General features: G+C 37.7%; 1 protein-coding gene and 2 long non-coding RNA genes across 12 annotated transcripts in view; 1 reads left to right on the top strand and 2 right to left on the bottom strand.

The window, feature by feature from the left end:
• Nucleotides 1-5,298, bottom strand: part of CEP78 (centrosomal protein 78) — a 28,333-nt gene extending 23,035 nt beyond the window's left edge. For 2 of the 9 annotated variants that reach the window (XM_087926751.1, XM_087926754.1), the window contains exons 1-2: nucleotides 4,650-4,925; nucleotides 435-496 (exon numbers count right to left, since the gene is read on the bottom strand). The gene's annotated coding sequence lies outside the window, so the exon portion shown is untranslated. Of the gene's footprint in view, nucleotides 1-434; nucleotides 497-4,638; nucleotides 4,926-4,945 lie in introns of those variants that run through there. The other 7 variants (XM_087926747.1, XM_087926753.1, XM_087926750.1 and 4 more) reach the window with 6 other exon arrangements.
• Nucleotides 5,299-6,211: 913 nt separating this feature from the next.
• Nucleotides 6,212-19,496, top strand: part of LOC148127303 (uncharacterized) — a 38,687-nt gene continuing 25,402 nt past the window's right edge. The window contains exon 1 of one of the 2 annotated variants that reach the window (XR_015742194.1): nucleotides 6,212-6,276. This is a non-coding gene — a long non-coding RNA (uncharacterized LOC148127303). The remainder of the gene's footprint in view (nucleotides 6,277-19,496) is intronic. The other variant, XR_015742195.1, reaches the window with a different exon arrangement.
• The window catches only part of LOC148127302 (uncharacterized), a 38,639-nt gene continuing 27,787 nt past the window's right edge, over nucleotides 8,645-19,496 (bottom strand). Inside the window, exon 4 of the long non-coding RNA XR_015742193.1 lies at nucleotides 8,645-8,771. This is a non-coding gene — a long non-coding RNA (uncharacterized LOC148127302). The remainder of the gene's footprint in view (nucleotides 8,772-19,496) is intronic.

Genomic DNA, 19,496 nt, shown 5'->3' with positions numbered 1-19,496 from the left:
AGATAGATAGATAGATAGATAGATAGATAGATAGATAGATAGATAGATAAATAGATGACAGACAGAAACATACATATACATATATATAAATAAAAATATTAGGATAAAAATCTACCATCTTTACATCAGATACTATTTAGACTTTTTGCTCTTCATAATGTTCTGCTATTGTTGATAACTGCTATCAAAGATATTTTTATTTTATCAGTCACTATAGTACGAAACATTCCTAGTACATAGTTGGACACAAACAGTGGCACAGAACTAGATTTGGAGGGAGTGATAGAGATGATAAATCATTTTTCTTTTATATTGGCTATGTTTCTTTTATCAGAATCATCCTAAAATAGACAATTGACTCTTTCAGCCAAAAATATATTTATTTCTAATACGATCACAAATAAAAATATTTTATGAATAAGTAAGAATCTTACTGTAGGAAGGAAGTCTTCTAGCTGTAATAAAAGTGAGAACTTTCTGCAAATAATCAGGTTTTCTGAAAACAAAATCCAGGATAAAAAGGATTGAGCCAAGTGGTTAGAAACAAAATCCAGAGAAACAGAGAATTATACCATGGAATATGCAAACAAACTAAAAAGGAAAACTGGATATAATGACTGCAAGAAAACACTAGAACAGAAGTCTGCAATTCCTAAGCCATGGCCCAGTACTGGGCTGCAGGCCATTGGGAACCAGGCCATGCGAGCACAGGGCAAGTACACAAAACTGCATTTGTGCAACTGGCATGTGTGCATGCAAATCCTCTCCTCTCTTCCCCGCGCTTCCCCCCTCCCCTCTCCCTCCCCCACGGGTCTGCAGAGCCAGAAAGGTTGGAGATCACTGCATAGAAGATGCTATTAAATATTTTATAATTTATTCATATAATCATTCAATCCACTTTACAAATCGTAATATTCTTAACTACCAGACACTATGTGCGTCCTTTAGTGAAATTACCTTAAGCCAGCACTATGCAAAACATAAATTAATGCCTTCTATTTTAAATTAAGGATGCCTCTAACCTTCTAACTATGACCATCAAATATATTAAAAATGTTATTGTGCTTATTTTAAAAATAAATTTCAGAGCAATTGTTTTTAGATTAGAAATATTAAGTCTTGATTCCATTCATCAATTATAAACGTAAAACTATTGGCGTATTTTCAAAGCAACAAGGCCACCTGTCCAATTAGATGATGTTGCCAACATTAAGGAAGAACTGGTATCTGAGTTTAATTCCTCTCCTCTTTCCTGACTCCCAATTATATTGATTTTGCTTTTAATCCACTTGACCTTGCAAACAGAATTATCTTATCTTCTAACTACTCCAGATTATTTAGATATTTTAAGAACTGTTCACGCTAATACCAAGAATAAACTTTTACTTCTTTCCAAGGCAGAGATTCTCAAACATCTAAATCATAGTTGTCTCAAAGGTCTTTTTCAGACTTCCAGTTTGAAGGGCTTCGGCGGCAGACAGGAATCCGCGATTGGGCGCAGTTTCTGCCTGGGTTCGCCGCTGGAGCGCCCCAAGCAGGCTGGTTTCGGGGCTAAGCCACCCCGTAGAGGTGGTGAAGGGGGAGACTGCCAGCAGGGTCGAGGAGAGCCACATCTCTCCTCCTCAGCTGATCAAACGCCCTTTCCCGAAGGCGGTAGGAGTGGTGGTCAGAAATGGCCACTTCAAAGAAGTACTCAACCGGAAAAGAACGTGCAGGAGGAAGATAAGAAGTGAAAGTTTTGGCTGACCAGGCTAAGTTGAAAAAGCAATAACTAAGGTATTCTGGAATTTAAATTTTACAAGAAATAACATCACTCCCAAAGAAGAGTAGGAAGCAGCGAAAGAAAGTGAAGAGGGAAAGGTTTGGTTTTTTTTTTCTTCTCTCTCCTTCCTTATATTGACAATTAAGAATAAGAAATTGGAAAAATCTGCTTTGGCACCAACAGGCAATTAAGCTGAAAATATAACTAAATGCCAAAGGGACAATAAAGATTTCTGGACATTAAAATCTTTTTCTTCTATAAGCAGGAAGGGAGAGAAAAAGAATAAGGGCAGGATCTGGAAGAGGGAGGAGACTGCCTGGACTTTAAAAGAATCTAAAGTAAAATCTCAATAAGACTTCTAAAAGATACATTTTAACTGAAAATTTGCAACTAAATAGTAACCCCAGGAAGAGAAAGTGGAAAAAAAAGAAAGAGCAAAAAGAAACAGTTTGTGTGTATTTGGATTACTTGGTGACTTTTGGATTTTTGGCTATTATATTTGAATGACTAAAATCAATCAGGTGGTTGTTTAAAATTTTTTACAATGGCATCACTTTTCGATGAATTTAAAATGGAATTTAAAAAGTACAAAGAAGAGGCACAAGAAGGGAAGGGTTCCTTTGGCTTCGTTTTTCAATTCTTAGAAATGGAGATTTGGAACTACGAGAAACAACAAGAAAAGACTGTAAAACAAGAAGATTGAGATAAAGAAGAAGCCATCTTTAATGAACAAGTAACTATGTGGGGAAGAATAAGGAAAGGGGGGGAAAGAGATGGAGAATTTAAGGTTTAAAAAAACAACCAAAGAAAAGAAAAATAATTCGAAAAATAAGTATAATACTGGAAAACAACAGAAAAGGGGAATACAGAAGAGGAAAGTAGAGGTAGAGAGACAAAGGGGTAAAAGAGGGAGGGAGAAGAAGAGAGGGAAGAAGGAAAGGAAAAGAAGTCACAAAAGTCCGGATCAAGTTATAAAGAAACAGGACCTATTTAGAAATAATGGGTAAAAATTTAACTGAAAGGGGGATTCTGTAAAGGTACATGAGATTGTGTTGTTATATTTGAAAAAGAAATAACTTTAGAAAATTGGAAACAACATATGATTAGAATGAGGGATAAAATAGTGTAATTTAGTGAAATATTTGTGAATAAAGTAAATGAAATAAAATAAATGAGAAAATTGAATTAGGAAGGAATGGGAACACTTTAATTAGTCAATGTTTTATAAAATATAAGTAAAGAGGGGGGAAATTGATTATGAAAAGCTAATAATTGTTCCCATAGAGGTATGATATTTAATTGAAAAGTAACGTGAAAAATCTTAAGACTTTAATGAATTTTAATATTAATGATAGAATTGAATTGGAAAGGAATGTTGTTTTAATTATATACATTTATAATTTTTTCTTTTTTTTAAGAATATTGTGTGTAGTTTAAGAATGTACCAAACAGAATCCGAATGGAAGCTATGTATTATATTGAGTGTTATAACTTTAGGGGAAAGATATAAAGGCGTCATACTCCAATCAGTAACTACAGGATAAATTTCGTTTAATGAGAAAAGATAATATAGACAATTGAAACAGGACAGACAAAAAATATAAATATAATGATTTGAATTGAGATGAAATAAATATAATAAAATTGAGGAGATTAAAAGAGGGGAGAAGCTATGTAGAAAATGTAAAATTGTAATAAGATATGGAATAGAATATAAAAATGAGCACGAACCAGAAATTGTGTCTGCACGAAGAAATGTAACCCGGGATTATGCTGCTTTCAAAAAAGTTGTTTTAATTGTGTTTCTTTTCTTTTTGTGAAAACTCAAATAAAATTTACCAAAAAAAAAGGTCTTTTTCAAAAGGCAACTGGATGGTTTTTTCTTGAGGAAGATATTTCACTTCTCATCCAAGAAGCTTCAGTTCATTCCTCAATTCATTAAGCTTCCTGTATGAAAGCAAAACATCTTCAAAAAGACAATCCAGTTGCCTTTTGAAAACACCTTTGAGGTTCCCAGGCAATTCAGCAATATAAAATAAAACAGTTCAATGTTTCCTTTCATATGAAATATGTTATTATCAAAAGGTTTTGGGAACTACATATATGAATAACTATACTCTATTTATATACTATACTGTATACTGTATTTGGAACTACCAAAAACATCAGTGCCCCCTCAAAGGGTACACTGAGGCCAAAGGAATTTATATTAAAGCTATTTCTATTAAATGGCAGAGACTACATGATGTCACCAAATTTTACAAAGAAAAATGCCACCATATGGTATTATATTTTGCAGTAATAACATTACCAAATTTATTGTTTTGCAATAACAATATAGTTTGCACAATGTATGCAAAAATGCATACATGGTGTGAAATATATCTTTTTTGTTTATTATACATTTTAATACCGTGCCTGTTTTGGAAGTTATTTATATAATTATAATTTCTACTACTGAGTTTAGTAAAGAACTAAATAGTCAAGCTTTTCCAGAAAAATCCTTTTGCTAACAATAACAAATGTCCATGACCACATGCACAAAATGCGTATTTGGCAGCACCACAGCCTGAGATAAGATGCTCAGAAATCACTGTTTCTTACCCACCCAGTGCAAACCCTTGTTATGTGTAAGAATGTCGCCCATCCACTCATTAAGCCGTGACGTTTAAAAGGCAAGACTTAAAAAGAAATATCTCTGAGCAAATTTATACACACTTGAATTTGGGCGGCGTACAAGCAATAACAATTAAGAAATTAAAACAAACGCCTGTAAATTAAAACATTCACTTCGTTTGCCTTTGGGCATTCAGCGCTCTGTACATCCCAGGACCCCACCTCCCTCTCTTTTTCCACTCGCCTTTTTATTTATTTACCTTGGACTCACCATTCACATATCCGAAAGGAAGACCCGCGTTCAAAAGTCGGTCATTCACTTCAGAAAAATCAGCGGCTCAGTAGGAAGCCAGTTGGTGGGGGGCGGGGGACCTTCATTTGTTCCACTTCTATCTATCCCACCATTAGGCACCACAAAAAAAAAGGAGGACGAGAAACAAGAGCAGCGGGTAAGATGCGAGCAGCGAAGGCAGAAAGCGAAGCCAAGTCCACACTCCCACACAAAGCCCCTCACCTGCCCCGCGCGCTCGGCCCCGCCCCCAGTCCCGCCGCTTCACTCCCGCTTACCGTTTCCTTGGTTTCCCAACCGTCTTTCCACATAAACTTCCCCCACGTGACCCCCACCAGCAAGCTCCCTTATTGGCCCAGCGCTCAAGCAGCGGTAGTTGTCAATTTCTAACGTTATCTCTCTTTTGGTGTTTAGTTACAGCCTCTTTGGGCAATGCGGAGTGTCGAGGATACCCGGAAAGGTGGGGAAAGGTTGCCGCGCTCACCCTTTCTCCTAGCGCTCACCCATGCCTGCGAGCACTCTAGTTCTTCTTTAACGCCGAGTAATTCTACTCTTCCGTGAAACACTCCCCTCCTCCCCTTTAAAAGATCTTCGCGCGGCCCTCCTCCAGCTGCACAGTACTTCGCGCGCAGGCGCAGTTGCTGTTTTCCACAGAAGTGAAAGGAATCTTCCCGTTCAGGGGTCGATTCCTCTTTTCTACTTTCCAGAGGGCGTTTCTCTCGCGATTGTATTTAACCCTCTTTCTTTACGACTTGAGGAAATAGGAAAAGCGTAACACTTTATACTTCTCCAGGATTTCTCGCCCTGAAGAATAGTTTGCGTTGGCGGAGACTCGCCGGGGGCGGGGGGGTGGGGAGAGGGGAAAGGGCCGGAATCCGAGAAACGGCTGGCAGGATTTGGTCGCGCGAGAGAAAGTGGGGATGACATGAGGGGGAAAAAGGTGTAACAGTGAAAAGTAAAAGCTGGAGACCTTAAGAGAAGTTGTAATAACCGCGAAGACGGCCGGGTACCGCCTTGGAGAACACGGGAGCCCCGGCGCCGTCTAACGGGGCAGTTGACAGTAGAAAGAAGCGAGGTAACGTGCCCGGAGCGTCTTGTTTCAGACGCTCGTGGGCGAGGAAGGTTCACCTAAGGAACCAACGGTAGCTGAGGACACCCAGTGGGGTGATGGGCTGGATCGAGGCTGGTTCTGGGAACCCGCTTTATCGGCCGCAAAGAGGGCGGTGGCTGGCGGTTTCGAAGAAAGGGGCGGAGTTGAAGCCTCCGGTGAGAGAAAAGGAGGGGAGGGCTTGGAGCCTCTCTTAACTTTCAGTGTTGGTGAATGTACAACGGGTTGGGAACTATGGCCCTTTTATGACCTGTGGACTTCAACTCCCAGAATTATTGAGCCAGCCATGCTGGTTCAGGAATTCTGGGAGTTGAAGTCCTCAAGTCATAAAAGGGTCATAGTTCCCCACCTCTGGTCTACAAAAGGAAGCGCTCGGTGGGGGGTGGGGGAGGGACAAACGGGAAGGCAGAGGAGTATAGGAATTGGGGGGAGGGGAGGGGGCGTTTGGAGCGGCTCGCCGACATGGTGGCAGCGATGGAAGGATGGGACCTTAGGCGGCAGGTCAGAGTCCAGGTCTTATTTTGAAAGCTTTGCAGGCAACTAATCTGGTCTAGTATGTGGCCGATTTTAATCCCTTTTTAAAAATCTTTCCTAGCAAAGCACTTAAACATACCAAAGTTATTTTTATTTCTACCTTGCTTGGTTCAACAGAATAGCGAGAAGGTGGAGCTCCTTGCTAAGCTATAGACTAGAACAGGGCTCTTCAAACTTGACAGCTTTAAGACTTGTGGATTTCAACTCCAGAATTCCTCTTCCAGTCATGTTAGCTCAGGAATTCTGGGAGTTGAAGTCCACAAGTCTTAAATCTCTGGACTAGAACAATGCTTCTCAACTATTGTTTCTTCTGTAAAGAAAGACTTGTTTCCTCAGGAGCAGTGTTTCAGCAACTTTAAGATACGTTCCCCATGCTGGCTAAGGAATTCTGGGGGCCAATGTTTGCACATCTTAAAAGTTGCTGAGGTAGAGGAAATAAGGCTTCCTAATGGGACCTAAGACCATGGAAGAACAGCAAGAGATGGTCCAGAAAATGCAGAAGGAATTTCAGGACTTTACAATAAAAAAAAATCTGGTTCCTATTCTATATTTCTCTATCCACAAGGAGGAAAGGTCATATACTACCTGATGCAAATGTGTAGCAGCTACACAATTGACAGTCAAAGAGCTAATAAAATTTAAATTCATGTCCCAGCTAGCCAACCAGGTATATGATATGATGCAATCTAATGGGACTAAGCACTAAAGAAAACGATGGATTCCATCCAATCAGGGTTAACCCAAAGACTGCAGTGAGTAAAGCACCAGCCAAACCATGTGAACCACCATCCAGCTTCCAACCAGTGCACATGCCTTTCTGTCAAGCTAGCTTCCAAATACTTCAAACATGGAAAAGCACATATCCTAAGAAAGATTCCAAAAATGAAAGCCCAAATAAATGAGTTTGAATCTTAAAATCCTGGACCAGAGGAACTTCCTATTCCATACTACCAATGTGATGAATGAATGTGATTATAAATGGCCACCTCCATCTCTCCATCAATGGCTGACATCTTTACCAGGCACAATGAGTATAAATGCTGCTTGTCAAGACCCAAGTTAAAAATCCTTGAGAATGGGAATTTTCAGTAGTGGAGGATCATATCAATGCTGTGCCATTTGGAAAAGTTATGGCAGAATCACGAGAGACCCACCCACCAGGAGAGGTTTAGAATCAGTAAAGATGATCCTTCTAATCCTGACCACAAGGATCATTCAGATACTTTGGAAACCAAGGACATACCTACAAGAGATAAATCTGGTTGAAGTCTCAGTTCCTTCTCAAAAAGAAGCTATAGGACACACTGAGATCTTTTCCTTTGGCCAGGAAAATTGGGAAGACCCACGTCAAACAAGATTTTGTCTGAGTCACATGCCAAGAAACACATTTTTGAACAGTTTAATGTAATTTATATCACCAAGAATTAGCTTGGGAAGACTCGTGTTACAGTAGAAGTAGATTGGGACAGGTAATTGTAGGTACAGTAGCTGCAAGTGAGCTACATTGCAGTTTCCAGGAACTAGGTTCAAACCTAGAATACAGCATGTGAACACATTCACTTTGGGGAGCAAATGGTGTTTAACCTTATCAGACATCTGTAGAGAGCATGAGTGCTTGGGAGTATCTCTTGGGAGGGTCTCTCGTGGTACAATAGGAAAAAGAATCCTATTGCTCCTACCCTGGCACCCAAACAAATGGAGAATACTAGGCAATTACACCCAAAGTATGCTTAACTGTTCACAGCTTAGACAATATACTAACCTGACTGCCTACACTTATAGATGTGGGAGAGTAAGTCAGTATATCTAGGCTTGGCTGCCTCATGGCAATATCAGGTTATTGCAAAGGCAGTTAAGGTGAGGCAAGCAATGTACAGGATATATGGTAATTATTGTAAGTCTGAAAGTACTGCGAACCTGAGAGAATCTGCAAACCTGAGAGAAATCCATTTCTGTGGATTATACAAAAAATAAGAGTGGCTGGCTCCCATATGTCTTTATAATTGCACTCCGTGTTAACTATTGACACTCCAGAGAGACACACTGGCACAATTGTGATAGACCAAGCTCTTCACTTGGAATGACCTCCCCCCAAAACCCTTATTGGTCTCTGATAGAAAAAATGTTATGCCATAATGCTGTTTAGAAGCTGTAGCATTAATTGTTGAACTCCGAACTATCCATAGAACACACAAAAATATCTGTATGCTGCAGTTTAGCGTTGGATGAGTTTGATGTTAATGAATATGTTCAAAGGAAGATATGTCTAATAGTGGCTACTATTTTGAGGAGATTTTTCTCCCAGGCAAAATATAGTTTTGTTTTTGTTTTGTAAAACAAAAAATGTCTGAAGAGCTGGGAGAGAAATGGTCTTCTATAGCTTCTGAAAGATTTTGGGAATCTCCAAGGTTTGAGAAGTTCATAAAGTGAAGTAGAAAACTGCTTCAGGAATCCTAGGGTTTCTGTAGAAATAGATAACATGGAGTCAGAATTTGTGCTACATTTTCTCATTTCTATGTGTGGTACTAAGTCTCATTTTCTTTATTTGTCGTATAGCTTGTTGGAATAAACGTTCAATTTCAGCCTTTACTTATATTTCATACTGAGGGCTTTGCATATTATCTTTCTGGAAAAAAACGTTTTATTCTACTTCTGTTCTGCAAGTTTGATTCTACTGCAAATAAGGAAAAGATGGCTAAATCCTCTAGTCATTGTGCATCTACACAAAATAGCCAGCAGATGGCACTATAGAAATTATTTAGGTATTTCAATTTTTGCATTTTGAGCTTTTAATTATAGAATGGCAATGCAGAGTGTGAAAGCCTGATTTCTTCTGCATTCTGGGGTTAGAGGGTAGATGTCCAGTAAGATACACTCTCCCCAGAGGATAGGGGGGAGGATTGTGAACTGCCAGGCTACCCCGGGATGCTTCTATATCTATTCACGCTGAAGAATTCTCTTTCCAGATATTCCCAATTCTCTTTTCCAGATATTAGATTTGATATTTATTTTAAAGCAGTGAAAACATCTAAATATGTAAAATGTTATACTCAGTCCTTTGCCATTTCCTGATTCACTTAAATCATTCATTAAACCAGGCATCTCCAAGGTAGATAAACTCATTAAGCTTAAGCATTCTGCCTTATGCATCCTGCTAAAGTCCAATATTTCTTCAGCAGTTTGGGAGGCAAACTGTTGTGAATGCCTGGTAGATTTTGGAATACAAAAATCTAAAAGGACATTGACAAAATGCTCCCAAATGACATTTCACAATCACACAGATCCTAGAAGTTGGCACTTTTGTTTTTTGACAGAGCTTTAGGAGAGAAAGACATGGGTGGATTAGAATATGAGTGGATTAAGCCCAGAAATTAAATTCATCACACTGGCATGATACCATATTTAAGCCTAAAGTGTGTTAAAGGTATCAAAATATATGTGATCAACACCTCATTGGAAAAGGAGTTGATACTTACTACCAGAAAAGAAATTGGTATATCTGCTCATCAAAAGAACATTGCTAGTTGTGCTGAATAATTATCATCCAGGTTCCAAGTTTCTTCTTGATAGGGAGGATGTTAAGAAAATGGAGGGGTTCTAATTCTAGAGCACCCTGAAAGGAAACAGGTTATTTGAACTTTTTTGAATTACATTTTAGTCCAAGGCATGGGACAGACTGCATTAGTCGTACTTGTTTGGAAGGAGATGCGCCCTTCCTGGCTCTTTTATTTTTTTAACCTCTCAGGGCTATTCAATATTCTCAATCATGATTGTTTTCTGGATGCCTATAAGGGTTAGAAATTGAAATTCTGCTTCTTCCTGAGTAGGCTATTCCATTGGGGAAGGAGAGGTTAGCTTGCCAAACCATTCTTTTCTTTCCCCCTATTTTGTAACATATCCAGATCTTTTTAGTGGCTACTCTGGATAGGGTAAAACTCTTGAATAAACAGTTCAACAACTTGAACTGCTTGAACCTCTTGCCAAGAGCTCTTTCTTGGCTTATAACTATAGGATTAGGGTAGGACGGTCAAACAGTGGCATAACTACCAGCTATGACTGTTGTCAGTTGTCATTTTCCTGGAGAAAGAGACCTTCACAATAATGATCTACCCCTTTGTCACATCCTATATAAATTACTATAATGCAGTCTACATGAAACTGCCTTTGAAAACTTCAAAAAGTTCCAACTGGTACAAAATACAGCAATCCCTTTGTTGAGTGAGAGCTCCTTTTCACATACAACACTGGTGCTTCAGGCTTTGAAATAGTGACCAATAGGTTTCCAAGTACTATTCAACTTACTGTTTTCGACCTATAAAGTCCTCTATGGTTTGGCATTCAGATACTTTCCAGAGTATCTGCTTCAAACAGTATCTGCACATTCTACAGTGGGAATCTTGAAAAAATTGAGAAAAAGGTGTCCAAAACCAATGCTTTTTAGTGGCAACCTCTAATTCTGGAGCCATCCTGCCAATACTTAGATAAGTGGTGAAAAAAGAATGTTTAAATGAAATTGTTAAGATGCACCTATAATAGTATAATTTTGGTATTTTAAGTCATGTTGGAATTTTACATTGTTTTTGTTTTTTATACTGTACACTGCCAGGAGTTCATTGGAAACATGTGATAGATAAAGAACTTTCTGGAATGTCCTTGGAACAACTATAGATTATTACTGGAAATAAGGTCAAAATAATGACTATGGACAATAATGACTGACTATGGAGTCACCAAGATTGAAACATGGATCTACTGTACCATAACTAACAATGTTTTGTAAGTGGGGAGTACGCCAGGCCTTCAAGACGACAAAAAATAAAAAATTTGGATGACGATTCTGTCTCTCATCAAGTCGTTGTATCATAACTACTATTTTTCAGGAAGATTGCTAACTCTTTCTATAAATGTTTTTAGGTCTGAATAATTTTTGCTGAAATACTTTACTGCTAAAATAATACATTAACCAAAACCCTTTTTCTGGTCACCATTAAAATTGCAGTATCCAGAAAGTTTAAAATATGTGACTTTAAAATTAATATAGTATTGTGGTTTTATAGTGATATACCTTTTGTTCAATTTAAGAAACAAGAAAGGATTTAAATTACATATTGGTATAAAACTCATTTTTGTAGCAATTGTTAAAGCTATAGGGTAGAGGGGAGAGAGATAATTAAATATTTAACTGTAGTTCTGTGCCTTTCATTAAAAAAGAAAACTGGAAAAATATATTGGCAATAAATTCCTGGTAAAACTGAAAAAAATTAAATGGCTCCCATTGTGAAAATAAAATTAATCTATGTTGATGTCAAATGATCCAATCTGCATGGCTATATGACATTAACATGGACAGAATATAGCCACACAGACACATAATTTGTAATACTCCTAGCATATGACAAATAAATTATATTGCAATTTTGCTGCTTATTATAATGAGACAGCAATGATTAGGTAGTGCTAAGCACCACCCTCTAGAAGCAGCTGTGTCTGTGTGTTTAGAGAGAGACCACGCACACAAGTACAGATTTCCTGGTTCTTTTTCTCCAGTTCATTCTGAGATGTTTTTTAGACTAATGGTAAACAGCATGTATGTCATCTTATTTGCAAATATTCTTAAGTATGAAGACATTTTATATAAGAAAAGGCAAGATTCTGGATCATTACATACATTGGATCTGAATTACTTCACAGGAAGGCATTTTGCTGTCAGCTTCCTGTCAACTGAAATGAGCTAGAATTGTACAGATGAATTATGAACCCCAGCAGTATTACTGCTGAATGTGTTTCAAGAAATGATCTCAGTATTTATTTCATATGTTCTGCTTTTTCATAGTAGTATGACCATATTTTGAAAAACAAATTGAACGGTCAGGCCAAATTGCTTACGAAAAATAGAGAATGGTAAGACTAAAGATGTAAGAAGCAATTACTCTGGAAAAAAATCTACTTAATGCAATGCATTAGCTTCTGTGAAGCATGAATAAGAACATGGCTTAACCAAATGGATAATAGTAATTTTTCAGTCCAAATTATTTACAAAACTCCTTTAATTGTACACACATCCTAATCTTTTCTAACTATTTGTTCACACATATGTTCAAAAATACAACTCTTCCCAAATAAGAAATTTTACTCTGAATTTTATTTTAAGTAGCTACAGAATATATATTTCAATGATTGCTATGCCTTTATCCAAGAGCACGGAATCAGTAATATTAAGATGTTAGAAAGGAAGCAAATTAAATATATGTAGTCCACCAGTTATAACCATTCGTTTAGTGACTATTACAGTGAAACTGAAAAAAGTGACATGATCATTTTTCACACAACCGTTGCAGCATCCCATGGTCACGAGAGTTATAGAATCCCATGGTCACAAGATCAAAGTTGGGTGCTTGGCAACTGGCATGTATTTATGATGGATGCAGTGTCCTGGGGTGATGAGATCTCCTTTTGTGACCTGACAAGCAAATTCAACGGGAAAGCTAGATTTACTTAACATCCAGGTTACTAACTTAACTGCAGTGATTCATTTAACCACTGTGGCAGTGGTGGGATTCAAACATTTTTACTACCGGCTCTGTGTGGCCATGGTGTGGCTTTGTGGCAGGAGAAGTATACTGCAAAATCCTATTTCCTCCCCACCCCACTAGCCTGCTTTCCAGCTCCTTTCTCCTGTGTAGGGCAACAAAAGAAAACCCAGCCGATCGGGAGGCAGAAAATAAATGGGGGCAGGGCCAGTCATAGTTTTCATTTGCCTGTTCTTTGAACTACTCAAAATTTCTGCTTACCGGTTCTCCAGAACTGGTCAGAACCTGCTGAATAACACCTCTGCACTGAGCCAGAAACATTATAAAACGGGGCAAAACTCTTTTAACCACTGTCTTACTTAGCAATAAAAATTTTGGACTCAACTGTATTAGTAAGTTGAGGGCTATCCAATTTTGCTATAGTCACTCAAAATTTTTGAGATACTGAATTACATTGGTCAGTCTTATTCAATATTGTCTACTGTAGCTGTGCAGCACTTCATTCAGTAAGAAAATAAAATATTTAGAGTTTGGTTGAGCTCCACAGCTACAGCAAAATCCCAAGAAACGATTTTTCCAGGAGTTGCATGCATCCATGCATGCTCCAAATTACCATTTTCTTTTTGAGTCTGAAGTAATGTACGCATTAGCTCTGCAGTTTTGGACAAAAGTCTTTACTTACTGGGAAATTAACTTTGAACATTTTTATGCAAAGTATGTAGTCAATTACTGAGCTTGATTTTCCACTCTTGCAGGTTGATTCCCACTTGAAATTTAGATAAAAACCTCTGATATTTAATGCTGCCATTACTGGAGTAATGCCATAGGATGTCCCTCAGATTTATTCTTCAGCTTTTAAAATGGTAAAACCCATTTGGTCAAGGTGACCTTCAAGATAAAAAGTGAACACATGTCTCATAAATCTCCTTTTTGTAGCCATTCCAATGTAGAGCAAAGATGTTTTCCAAGATGCAGACTCTTCAGTCATGGGAAGGCATGATGAGCCACAGAATTAAAAGCTGAAAAGAATTTCATATTTGGTCCTTTGGTCCTCACAATATTTGTGCCTAAACACAAAAATAGTACAACTTGTACAAAGTATTTTAATGCAAGTAATCTCTGGAAACAGGCTACCAATTATTTCTTCTTCCCTCTCCCTTCCTCTCCCCCCCCCCCCACTCTGATGTTAAGCCCTGATGAATGTACATAAAGCATACAATCTATAAGGGAAAATCTTTCTCCACTATAAAATTTATAATTATTCACATGGAACTCGACTCCTGTGGACATTTTACCTGGAAACAGCATGGGGTGTGTATACTTTTTGACTTCTCAGTCTAGCTCTAAAATTTCATACTCGTCCTGCATTAAGGAATGAAAAGGCCTGATCCTCTTTAGCTATTAAGATCAACTAAAATAATCACATAATGTAAAGACCTAGCTCTCTGGAGAAGTCTATAATGCTGAGACAAGTGGAAGCAAAATGAAGTAGATTACTAGAAGCAAAGTGGATGGATTCAATTACAGCAGTAATGGATGCACTATTGGAAGCTGTGAAGGACTAAAATGGGCAATAGTACTGTAGTGTAGAAAATCTATCCATGCTGTCACTAAGAGTTAATACTGACCTGATTGCACATAATTGGTCATCAAGATTAGGTGCTAATATCCCCCCAAAAATTACCAACAGAAAGCTGCTTTTTGGTTTTGCTAGCATAGACTCTGTTTTAAGTATAAGGGAGCTGCCATGTCATGTTTCTTGAGAATTCAAAAAATAAAGTCCCTTTCTCAATATCCTCATACTATATACATGAAGGGAAGTTGCAATTATCTACAACAAATCTTTTTATTTTCTGTGTTCTTTTTATTTTCTGTGTTCTAAGTCTGGAATCGCTTTATGTACAGAAAAACAATACTATTCCAGCTTTCCATTTGAAAAAAAAAAACCCCTGCTTTCTATGTGTGTATGTGTGTGTGTTTGATAAAACATGTTATTAAATTTCAATAGCATATCTTTATAGAAAACAAAATAACCTGACCATTTTTTTCAATATGCCTATAGTAGTTTAGAAAAACATAATAGTCCCAACCAATCTGTTTCTTTTTCAGTCTCAGCATAATCATGTGCATGCAGGTTTTCTATAAATGATCTCATACCACATGGCTGGAGGCTGCACATTGAGTAAAGATACCACATTGCACAATTAAATACTGTAGCTCTCTATGCCTGAAACGCTCCATGTTTGTAAGTCCAAGCAAAATGGTGAACTCTCCTTTGAGAAAATTGGAATGCAAACTACATGTCATGTAATTTTCTTGGCAACATGGAATAGTATTCCATTACCTTCCACAGTGTTCGTTTGCTTTTAATCTTTCTAATCTAGGCTATAGCCCTGGACTTCTCTCTTCCCATCCAGGAAGAAATCATATCTCTTGGACAACTCAAGCAACTGCTTGAAAGATTATCTCTGGCTGTTCAAAGATGTGGATATATGCAAAGCCATTTCACTTCTCCAGCAACTCCCACGGAAAAGAAAGTAGCTTGCAAAGCAGCTGTGTGAGCCTTCCAGAGTAGGTGGTTGCATTAAGGCTCAAAAAGGGGTATTTTGTTCATGATAATATGCTTTCTTTATGCACCTCTTTTAAACAGCTCTAATATTGATATCCAGTTAAGTAAAGACTGTGACTCAATGTACAGGTTTTTTTTATTTACTTAATTGGAAATGTTTATACTGGCAAAACTCTTTATGGCTGTTTACACTTAAAATGCAATGAAAGAGATCCAGAAAGTACAGTATATGATTCTTAACATGTTGCTGATAATCTGCTCATAATATCATATACCAACAACCATCATTCCTTTAGGTGCAGTTGAGAGAAAGAATAGCCATAATAATTTCTGTTTTAAAAGTCTAGTTCCTTTTAATTTCTCTGATTGAATAATTTGCTGAGTTCCTCCTATTGCAACTCAAGTAGTACAACGATTATGCATAGTTGTCCTAAAATATCATAAAATAATTAAATACTTTATTATGACATGTATTCCCTCTCCTCAAAGTATACTTGGAAACTCTGAAATAATTTATGGCTTTTATGAGCAATGGTTCATAACTCAATGTCCACTTAAACTATTGTTACAAGCCCTTTTGTATATATTTTTGGCAATGTTGCCAGGCCTGAGAGCAACTGAATATTGCCTTTTATAATAATAGGCACATCTATTCAGAAAGTCCTTCTAGAATCAAACAGGATACTTATTTACAAATAGCAGAGCCTGGGAAAATACAACAGTAACTTTAGTTACTAAAGTAAATTAACTTTTTTCATTGTTGTTTTATATTTCTGATATTTCCATTCAGAATTATTTGATTTTAACAATCATAGGATAGAAAGAAACAAGGGACAATGGGATGACCAATATATTTTCTTAATCTCCACATTATTAATGAATCCCTCATAGCCACCTTTCCAATTTTCCTTCTCTAATAATGCAAATGCACACATATATGTACTGATGTGTCTATCATAGTGCCTATTGGTATGTACAAATACTGCAAAGAGGTATTTCAGAATATCCAAGCACATACAAAGAATATGGTTCAGATGGCTTGAACAGGACATTAAACAGGACATTCAGGACATTAAAGAACCTTTTAAGTGACCCATAGTCCTCTGCATGGACCATCTTTTTACATCTATGTGGCAACATATTATCCACTCCTCCAAAATTAATTACTCCTAAAATGTAAGGCATTGGATATCTGTCCAGTCTAAGCTAGGAGGAAATCACTTTTCCTCTTACAGACTGGTGGGAAACAGCTCTCATGCACTTCATGTGATCCACATTTTTTGGAAATGGCAGACAGGTTCCACTAGAAAATGTAATAACTGTTAACATTTTGGTAAATTAAATGACAAAAATGTGTTAGGGATCATTCGTTATGAATTTTAGCAAATACAGCATTGTTACTCCAAAAAGAGCAATTCTTAAATATAGTTTATAGAGTTATTTAGGAAATAGATTTTTTAATAATCTTGGTATATGTAGTTAACAGACAGTGCAATATGGAATGGAAACACTAACTTTTAAAATCTGTTTACACTAATATGAATCATTATTCTTCTGAAGTTGAGCCTTGGGTCCTTGATACAGCAAAAAGGCAATGACTTTTATCCAAAATATTTCTCAGCATTAGGCACATACTTCCCTCTACAGTACACAGATTTCTAAAAGCCCACTGCCAGAACACTTGACCATGATGATCTGGGGACAAAGAAGCAGTTCATGCAAAGAAACATATATCATTTCAAGCAGTGGAAAACATTTAGAAAAATGGATTCCCAGAACATCTCATTGTCCTCATGTGAAATCTATATACAGGCCTGAAAGCTAAAATACTGAAATATCAATCTGAGCTATGCTGATGACACTATTCTGATAGTCAAAAATATAAAGGATCTGCAAGTACTAATAATAAAAATCAAGAAGCTGTATTCTACAAAACCTAGATGAAGCAGCCGTCTCCCCCGCCCCCCCACATTAAGTATGATTTTTTCAGGTCTTCTCTACAAGCTCCTTTTTTGTGCTGTAACTTTGAAGTCCAACTTCTTCGCCTATTTTTCCTCTAGGCTCTTTCACAGCACCTTTCCTTTTAAAGTCTGTTTCCAAAGAGAAATTGGTTTGCTATTTCTCCCTAGTGTTCTTCTAAAAGCCAGCTGGCACAGAATACTAAATGGAAAATGCACAAAGGCACAACTTCCAAAAGCATTTGGAATTGTTCTAGGAACTCCTGAAGCTGTTCTTTAGAGCTTTTTACCGGGAGGTCTTAGAAGGGTAGGTTGGGCTGCTACTAGATGGCTATTACTTCATGCTAAGAGATCCGCAAAGAGCCTGAAAATATAATGCCTGTTCAAATAATTATTTGATTGCATTAGCATTCTCATGTGGTTCAACCTACTTTTGCCTGTCACACAGTAGTGATACTCCTTAGCAATTCTACTGGATCATAATAGAACAATGACAAGAAGAGTACCTAAAGGCATAGTAAAATCACAAACTACTGTAAACATCCAGAACAGTCTATGGTACCAGACCCTTGATGTTTTCTACCAAAAAATCTTCTCCCCCACCTTTAAAAAAAATTTCTAAACATCCAACTTTTAGCATAAAACATTTTTTTAAAGTAAGCTCAGTTTTTCCATAGTTCAAGACACAGTTTTTTAGATAGCCTCATTTTTCTTGAATACACTTTCAAGTGGCAAACCTATTTATGAAATGTAAAACTAGAAATAGAAGTTGTAGGTGTTTTAGTTAGAAAGAAACTTAGCAAAAATGCTAAGCAATCACAATAGCACTTGTATACTGCTTCACAGTGCTTTACAGTAATCTCTAAGGGGTTTACAGAGTCAGCATATTGCCCCCAACAATCTGGGTCCTCATTTTACCCATCTCGGAAGGATGGAAGGCAGAGTCAACCTTAATAACAATAAGGCAAGTGCCATTCTATTGCAAATTAACAAATACAGATTTAAATAATATATTTTACATACTGCTCTCTTTATCAATTAAGGTTCTCTAGGGCGCATGTTATTGATATATATCTAACATTAAAATACTATAGTTTTTATAGTTAAAGGATTGATGTTTAACAGGTTTAATAGGATCGATTTCAAATGCAATACATTATTCCAAAATAAGCAAAACTTTTCATATTGTAATAACATCACATGACAGATGACTAGAAACTATTGCATAACTGTTTAGAATATATTACAATGTAATTAATACGTTACTAAAAATAATCAGGAAAACTCCATATATGTTTAGATTAATAATGGTGCTAAGGAGAAGGTAATATCCCCATTTTTAAAATCAAACATACAACCTTATTATTTTTAATAATATTTTAAGTACAACTAAGAAATTTGATTTTGATTGGAAAAATAGCCATAGATGTTTTCAGAAGCTTTAATAGACAAGTGTATCCCGGGCTCCATTTTCGCTGGCAGAGAACTAGCAAAATAAACTGAAAGCAAAACAGAACAAAAGGAGAAATGTTTCCCCTTTTGCATTTGAGCCTCCAAGAAGGGACGGGAAAGGAGAAAGGGAAAGAGGAAAGACAGAGAAAAAGAAGGAGAGTGGGGAAGGAAGAAGAAGAAAAGGAAAGGAGGGAGGAAGTCCTGCCTTAGCACTTGGCCACCAACAGCCCTGCTGCCCTTTTACCATCCTCTTATCTCCTCCTCCAGACCTCTCCTGGTGATCTCTCATCTGTCACTGAGGATGCTTTGGTTACAAAGTTGGGTCTCCTCACGTGGAGAGGGAGTCGGCCTCCCTCTGACCCAAACACTGTCCTCTCCCACACACACCATGAGCAACCTGGCACCCCCACAGGGAAGCAGGGCTGGCCTAGGCTGTGGGGTCCTGGTGACCTAGGAGCTGAAGGGCCAGGCTGGGCATTTAGCCTCTGCTGCCTAGCGCTCTGGACAACCTATGCTGCCATATGGGGGTCCTCCACGTGGCCTGAGAGGGGCAGCAAGACTCCTATGGAGGACAAGGGTTTGGCGCTCTCCCTGGTCTTGCCTTCTTCTGCTGGAGACAATGGATCCCCCAGCCCCGCCAGGCCACCACACGTGACCCCAACACAAGTGATGTCGAGC

This window comes from Pseudonaja textilis, chromosome 2, assembly GCF_049901715.1.
Source record: "Pseudonaja textilis isolate UNSWEBS1 chromosome 2, rPseTex1.2, whole genome shotgun sequence".
Classification (NCBI taxonomy): Eukaryota; Metazoa; Chordata; class Lepidosauria; order Squamata; family Elapidae; genus Pseudonaja; species Pseudonaja textilis.
The sequence above is the reverse complement of the archived record's forward strand: the minus strand, read 5'-3'. Positions and strand labels throughout refer to the sequence as shown.